Below are 6,932 nucleotides of genomic sequence, written 5' to 3'. Positions count from 1 at the left end.
CTAGAGTGGGGTGCTGGGATTGCAGACATGAGCCTCCATGTCCAGCTCAATACATGCGGTTCTGTGTTTTCACCCGGGGAGCCCCCTAAAGTTCACATACCTCTCCAGTCGCTGAAACTGAGGGTATCATGGCCTTGGCTTCCTGGGCCAGGAAGAGAAATTTTTGGCACTGTGTGATGTTCCAGCTCCCTGATGTCCCTCCAGAGTTGAATCTGGAGATAGCTACATTGTGTCTGCGAGGTATGCTGGAGAGAGTTGGTCTCCTCCCACAAGACGGGCCAAAGATGGAGGGGCCAGGCTGCAGAGGAGAGAGAAGGGCTGAGCACCCTCGGTTGCATCTGAGAGTTTAACTTTCTGATTCTCAGGTATTTGGATGAGAGAGAAAGTTTTTGTGTCGCTGGTCCTAAAGAGTGTCAGTTAACCATTTTGTGATACAGTATTGTGATTTATAGTAAGAGATACACACTTGTGAATTATAATAAGAGATACACACCTCAGCCAGGAGGTCTAAGCCAGCCTCCTTCAGGTGGGCAGCGTGCTGGTAGCAGTGGGAGGCCCCCAGGTCTCCTCCATGGAGTGGCCTCTCAGTCATTTTCATGGGACAGATTTTTTTTTTTTTTTTTTTTAGACAAGGTCTCACTCTGTCACCCAGGCTGGAGTGCAGTGGTGCAACCTCGGCTCATTGCAGCCTTGACCTCCCTGGCTCAGATTATTCTACCACCTCAGTCTCCAAAGTAGCTGAGATTACAGGTGTGCATCACTATGTCCAGCTGCTTTTTTGTATTTTGTTGTAGAGACAGGTTTCACCATGTTGCCCAGGCTGGTCTAAAATTCCTGGGCTCAAGTGATCTGCCCGCCCTAGCCTCCCAAAGTGCTGGGATTACAGGCATGAGCCACACTTGGTCTTCAACCCTGCACTGGGCATAGAGCTCATAAAATGCTTGGAATTTCCTAAGTGATTCACAACAAGCCCCTTTCAAACTGAGTTTCTGCTGATGAAGCGGCTTTTGGAGGATGGGGGTACTGGATGCCAGAGGAACCAACCATGTGATGAGAGGATGGGAACTTTCAGAACTGTCTCCCAGTTCCCACCCCCTGGGGAGGCTGGAGGAGACTGAGGGGCTGGAGATTGAGTTGAATGGCCAATGGCCAACGATTTCATCAGTCATGCCTGCATCATGAAGCCTCACCAAAAAGGTGGGGTTCAGAGAGCTATGGGATGCTGAGCACACAGAGGTGCTGGGAGGGTGGCAGGCCGGTGGGGAGTATGTGGTCTCCATGCCCTTCCCCATCACTTGCCCTGTGCTGTCTTCCCTTCATCTGTCCCTGAGTGGTGCCCTTTTTAATAAACATGTAAACGTAATGAGGTGTTTGCCTGAGTTCTATGAGCCATTCCAGCAATGTTAGAATCTGAGGATGGGGTCATGGGAACCTCTGATTTGTAGCCGGCCCATGAGAAGCACAGGTGACAGCACAGGCTTGCAACTGGTATCTGGAGTGGGGGCGGTCTAATGGCAGTCCCGTCAGACTTCAACTGGTAGGGGCTGTGCCCAATCCAGGTAGTGTCAGAATTGGATTGAATTTCAGGACTTCCAGCTGGGGTTGGAAAATTGGTCAATGTGGGGAAAAAATTCACACATGTGGTGTCAGAAGTGAAGTATTGAGAGTGGTTGAGAGTACAGAGAAAATCATAACGTGTGTGGGAATTTTCTTCCCCTGTGTTTAGTTTTGTTTTGAGTTAGGGGCTCCCTCTATCACCTAGCAGGAGTACATTGGTATAATCATGGCTTGCTGCAGCCTCGAACTGGTGAGCTCAAGTGATCCTCCTATCTCAGCCTCCCCAGTAGCCAAACTACAGGCGCACATCACCTTACTCGGCTAATTAAAAAAATAAATGTTTTGTAGAGACGTGGTCTTGCTTTGTTGCCCTAGTTGGTCTCAAACTCCTGGCCTCAAACAATCCTCCCACCTCAGCCTCCCAAAATGTTGGAATTACAAGTGTGAGCCACCATGCCTGGCTATTACATGTGTTTTCATTACACATCTAAACAGCTCTCTGACAGGATTTTCTATTAGAAGAAAATTATTTTTTTTTTAATTAAAAAAAATTTTTTTAGAGACAAGGTCTCTAAAATTTTCCAGCTATAAGGAAATTCTTAATCTCTATCAGGGCACTAGACTGGATGCAGTGACTTATGCCTGTAGTCTCAGCACTTTGGGAGGCCAAGGAGGGAAGGTTGCTTGAGGCCAGGAGTTCAAGACCAGCCGGAACAAAATAGCAAGACCCCGTCTCTACAAAAAAAAAAAGAAAAAAAAAAAAAAAAAAAAAACAGACAATTGTCTAACCTATGCCCCTATTGGCTAGAAATTGAGAAGGTAAATGCTATTTAATCAGAAATAAAAGCATTATAGCCTGACACAAAAACCACAGGATGGCACCAAACAGTTGCTGACTTTTCCTCTGGACTCGCCTCTTGGTCCACATTCAGCCTCCTCCAGGGCATCAGGCAGCCTCACCTCTCTCATCTCATCTTCCTTCTCCCTCTTGTCCTCCCATGGACCCTCAATCTCTCCACAAACCAGTAGGAATCATGAGCCCTGGCTCGAGTCAGTCAGTTCCACCTGGTCTTCAGGCCGAGGAGCTGGAGGAGGTGTGGACCTGGGAAGCTGAGGGTCAGGGGATTGTGTAAAGGAACAGGGACCCTTCTGGGCTACTTCAGGCCTCTCTCAGTGAGGTAGGCTGGCTCAAAAAACACCCACAACAATCCTTCCGATCCTGCAAGCCTTGGCGCAGTATGACTTTGCCACTCTTCCTCTAAATCCATGGACCCCATGGCCCTCCTGTGGGGCCCCGGCTGGCCCAGTGACTTGCTTTACTCAACGGAACGCAGCGGAAGGGAGAGTGTGTGACTCTCAGGCCTTGGCAAGTAAACGTTTTGTCTTGTTGGAACCCAGCTGCCCTGCTGTTTAGAAACAGTCTTGGCCCAGCACAGTGGCTCATGCCTGTAATCCCAGCACTTTGGGAGGCTAGGGCGGGCAGATCACTTGAGCCCAGGAATTCGAGACCAGCCTGGGCAACATGGTGAAATCTGTCTCTACAACAAAATACAAAAAAGCAGCTGGACATGGTGATGCACACCTGTAATCCCAGTTACTTTGGAGACTGAGGTGGTAGAATAATCTGAGCCAGGGAGGTCGAGGCTGCAGTGAGCCGAGGTTGCACCACTGCACTCCAGCCTGGGTGACAGAGTGAGACCTTGTCTAAAAAAAAAAAAAAAAAAAAAAAATCTGTCCCATGAAAATGACTGAGAGGCCACTCCATGGAGGAGACCTGGGGGCCTCCCACTGCTACCAGCATGCTGCCCACCTGAAGGAGGCTGGCTTAGACCTCCTGGCTGAGGTGCCACCTGACTGCAACCTGCAAGTGACCCAGGCAAGAACGTGCAGCAAAACCACCCACACGAGCCCAGTCCAGATGGCAGACTTATGAGCAAATAAACGGCTGTCGTTTTAAGTCACTAGGTCTTGGGGGCTGGGGGTTGTTACCTGCAAGATCATTCAAACACTTGCTAAAGCTGACTCCTTCAGCCCAACTCTAATGTGTTATTATACTAATCCCCTTTCTCCATCTTACCAGAAACTTGTCTTATCATCCTAGCTTGGCATGAGCCAGGGCCCCAGGAATGGGTGGAGATAAATGTCCCATCTCTGGAATAGGGTGAGAGAAGAACGAAATGAGCTCAGCCCAGCACACTGAATTAGTGGAAGTAATTCAACCTACCAGTTATATCTCTAAGTATTGAGTGAGAGCCTGAAATACCTTCCGCATTGTTTTCGATTCATCAGAAGTACAAAGATATATCTCATAGCATATCTGCCATCAGGAAACTTAGGTTCCAGAAGAGGAGTTAAGACTCATAAACCACTGGGCTCAGTAGCTCATGTCTGTAATCTAAGTGCTTTGGGAGGCCAAGGTGGGAGGATCACTTGAGGCTGAAAGTTTGAGACCAGCCTGGGCAACATACTGAGACCCCATCTCTAAAAAAATTTTTTTTAATTAGCTGGGCATGGTGGTGTAGTCTCAGCTACTTGGGGTGCCAAGGCGGGAGGATCACTTGGACCCAGGAGTTTGAAGCTGCAGTTACCTATGATTGATTACACCGCTGCACTCCAGCCTGCTCAACAGAACAACACCCTGCTTAAAAAAGAAAAAAACAAAAAAGACTCAGAACCTAAAAATGACAGGCAACTCAAGATCATTATGTGTGTGAAATGACTCCGAATGCTATGAGCTCAGAGAAAAATCCTGGAGCTGTTGGGGGAGGACAGAAGATGAAGGTGTGGCTTGAAAGAGACATTGAGGATGAGGAAGATTGACTGAAATGATAAACATTATTTTTAGGTCCCCTGAGTGTAGGTATAAAGACATAAATAAGCTTTCTGAGGAGAGAGACAGCTGGAATGCCGAGAGATTTTCCAAGGGCAGCAAACACACCAGCCCAACCAGATGAAGAAGAGTCTCCCAAGCCATTGCTCTCACTCAGTGCTGCCCTGAGAGTTCGTTGGGATGTTTCAATGACAGTAACAGCCCACACCATCAAAGCCTTCTTCTTGGCGTTGTATTGTGTAAAGCTCTGCAGGAAGACAGTACCTCTAGGAATGCACCTGTCATCAAAGCAGGGCCCACCCAGTTAGGAAACAAGGCCAGGCTGATCCAGAAGGACTTGGCTGACTATTGCACTCACCAGGAAAGAAGGTGCACACTTGTTTGCATTTGTGGTCACACTGTGGCTCAGCAATGATTATTCCACCAACTAAGCCACTTCCTAAATCACAGTTCCACGTATGGCATACAGGGCGGCTTCACCTGCCCTGGCTAATGTCTGGAACATTCACAGAGCCACACACTGCCTCTGGGGAATGCCAGTGTCATGAAGTCTCTCTGGGAAGGGTCAGCCGCACCTCTCCAGCTTCCCTCTTCCCTCCCTTTGGGGGATGCCACCCTTCCTGCCAGGCTGCCTCTGGCCTCTCCATGTCACTTCAGCCATGCCAGGGCACTGATCTCACCGGGAGGCTGCACCTCCTCCATCCTACAGAAATGACAGTCACACCCACCAACTGCCTCAACTTGGAGAAGCTATTTTAAGACCGCACCTACCCTAAGGGAAGTTAAACAGCCAGTATATTTGCTCCCAATTTACTTATGGAGAAACTGAATCAAGATCTGACTTAACAGGGCAATGTCAACAATTCAGTGATTCACTGAGGTCAGAATTTCACAAAGCCTAACCAGAGCCTGTGTGCCCTCAGGCATGTCACCCTCTATGCTGTATCATGGAGGTAGGACCTGCCTGGTTCCAGCACTTTTGCCCACAGCTCTGCTATGGATCCCGCCTCTCAGACCCTATTATGTTTTGGTCATTAAATCTGTAATACTGAATCCCACACAGACTTGCAAGTCAAGGAATTCTGGCTGAGAAGGGTTCTCTCTGCTTATGATAGAGACACTTCCAACAAATGTGCATCTTTGTGTGTGTCCATTCGGATGCAATCAATGGCAGTACATTCTTTGCACTGTGATAAGAATCTCTAGCAAAGAATCAACAAGTTGAGGCCTTAAGTCTTAATGCAGGTGCAATCTGTAAGGAGATTCTTTTTTTTTTTGAGACGGAGTCTTGCTTTGTCACCCAGGCTGGAAGGCAGTGGCATGATCTAGGCTCACTGCAACCACCGCCTTCCGGGTTCAAGCGATTCTCCTGCCTCAGCCTCCCAGGAAGCTGGAATTACAGGCGTGCGCCACCAATCCGGCTAATTTTTGTATGTTTAGTACAGACGGGGTTTCACCATGTTGTTTAGGCTGGTCTCAAACTCCTGACCTCGTGATTCCTCCGCCTCGGCCTCGCAAAATGTTGGGATTACAGGCGTGAGCTACCGCATCTGGCCTGTAAGGGGATTCTTACAGGAGGCCCGCTAGGCCAGGCACCTGTTCTGTTGAACTCTGAGATGCCTCTTCTGTTTGATTCTATTTGGCGCTTACCTGTGCCAGGAAAGTGCCCAGCAGTGAGAAGCCTCTGGGTTGACTTCCTTCCTCCAGGAGGGAAGGACTAAGTTTATGAAGCAGCCACGCTGGGAAGGCCACTATACAGCTTCCCATATGCTATACATGTTCACCACCCTCAGAGATTGCCCCACGAGCATATGTGGACAAGTCAAGGCTCAGAAAGGTTACCTCGACCGGTTTCACATAGGTGAGAGGAGGGGCGGCCTCGCACCTGCACTTGGCAGGCTGCAGAGGGTGCTGCTCGCTGGCCCGGCCTGAGGCCTTCCCGGCTCTCTCCCGCCCCTCCTGTCCTGGAGCCCAGCAAGCCGCACCCCCGCCTCCACCACCTCGGCCCCCCTTTCTGGGGCACTCACGTCTCTACCGGCCAGATCTCCCCCATCTTTCCAGGCCCACGCCTCCCCCACGCTGACCCTCACAAACCCTGAGGTCAGACCCTCTTCAAGGACGCCCTACGGCTGCCCCTCTCTCAGGGTCCTTCGGGTGATCATGTAGTCACTGCAGCTCCACATCCCGTACGCCCGGGATCGCACCCAGCAAGTCCTTGCTGGGGCGTCCATGAGTGTCCCCACCCCGACGCACCGCCACTGGGCGCCCGGGACTCGGCTTAGGCGCGCGGAGGGAAGGCAGGGCGGCTGCAGAGAGCAGAGCCGAGGAGGAACCGAAAGGCTCAGAAACTCGGTGTGACCAGCGCCCTCCTGGACAAAACTCCCCGGGCCCCGCGCCATCGCCGCGGCCACGCGCAGCGCCGCGGGTCGAGCCCCTCCCAGACCTCCCCGCCCCGAGCTCAGGCTCCGTCCTCTTCCCCAAGGGGCTACTAATCACGCCCCAAGGACGTTGGCCCCCGGTGAAGGGGAGGACCCCAGGCCTGCGC

This window comes from Piliocolobus tephrosceles, chromosome 7 (assembly GCF_002776525.5).
Source record: "Piliocolobus tephrosceles isolate RC106 chromosome 7, ASM277652v3, whole genome shotgun sequence".
NCBI classification, from domain to species: Eukaryota; Metazoa; Chordata; class Mammalia; order Primates; family Cercopithecidae; genus Piliocolobus; species Piliocolobus tephrosceles.
Note: the sequence above shows the minus strand (reverse complement) of the source record.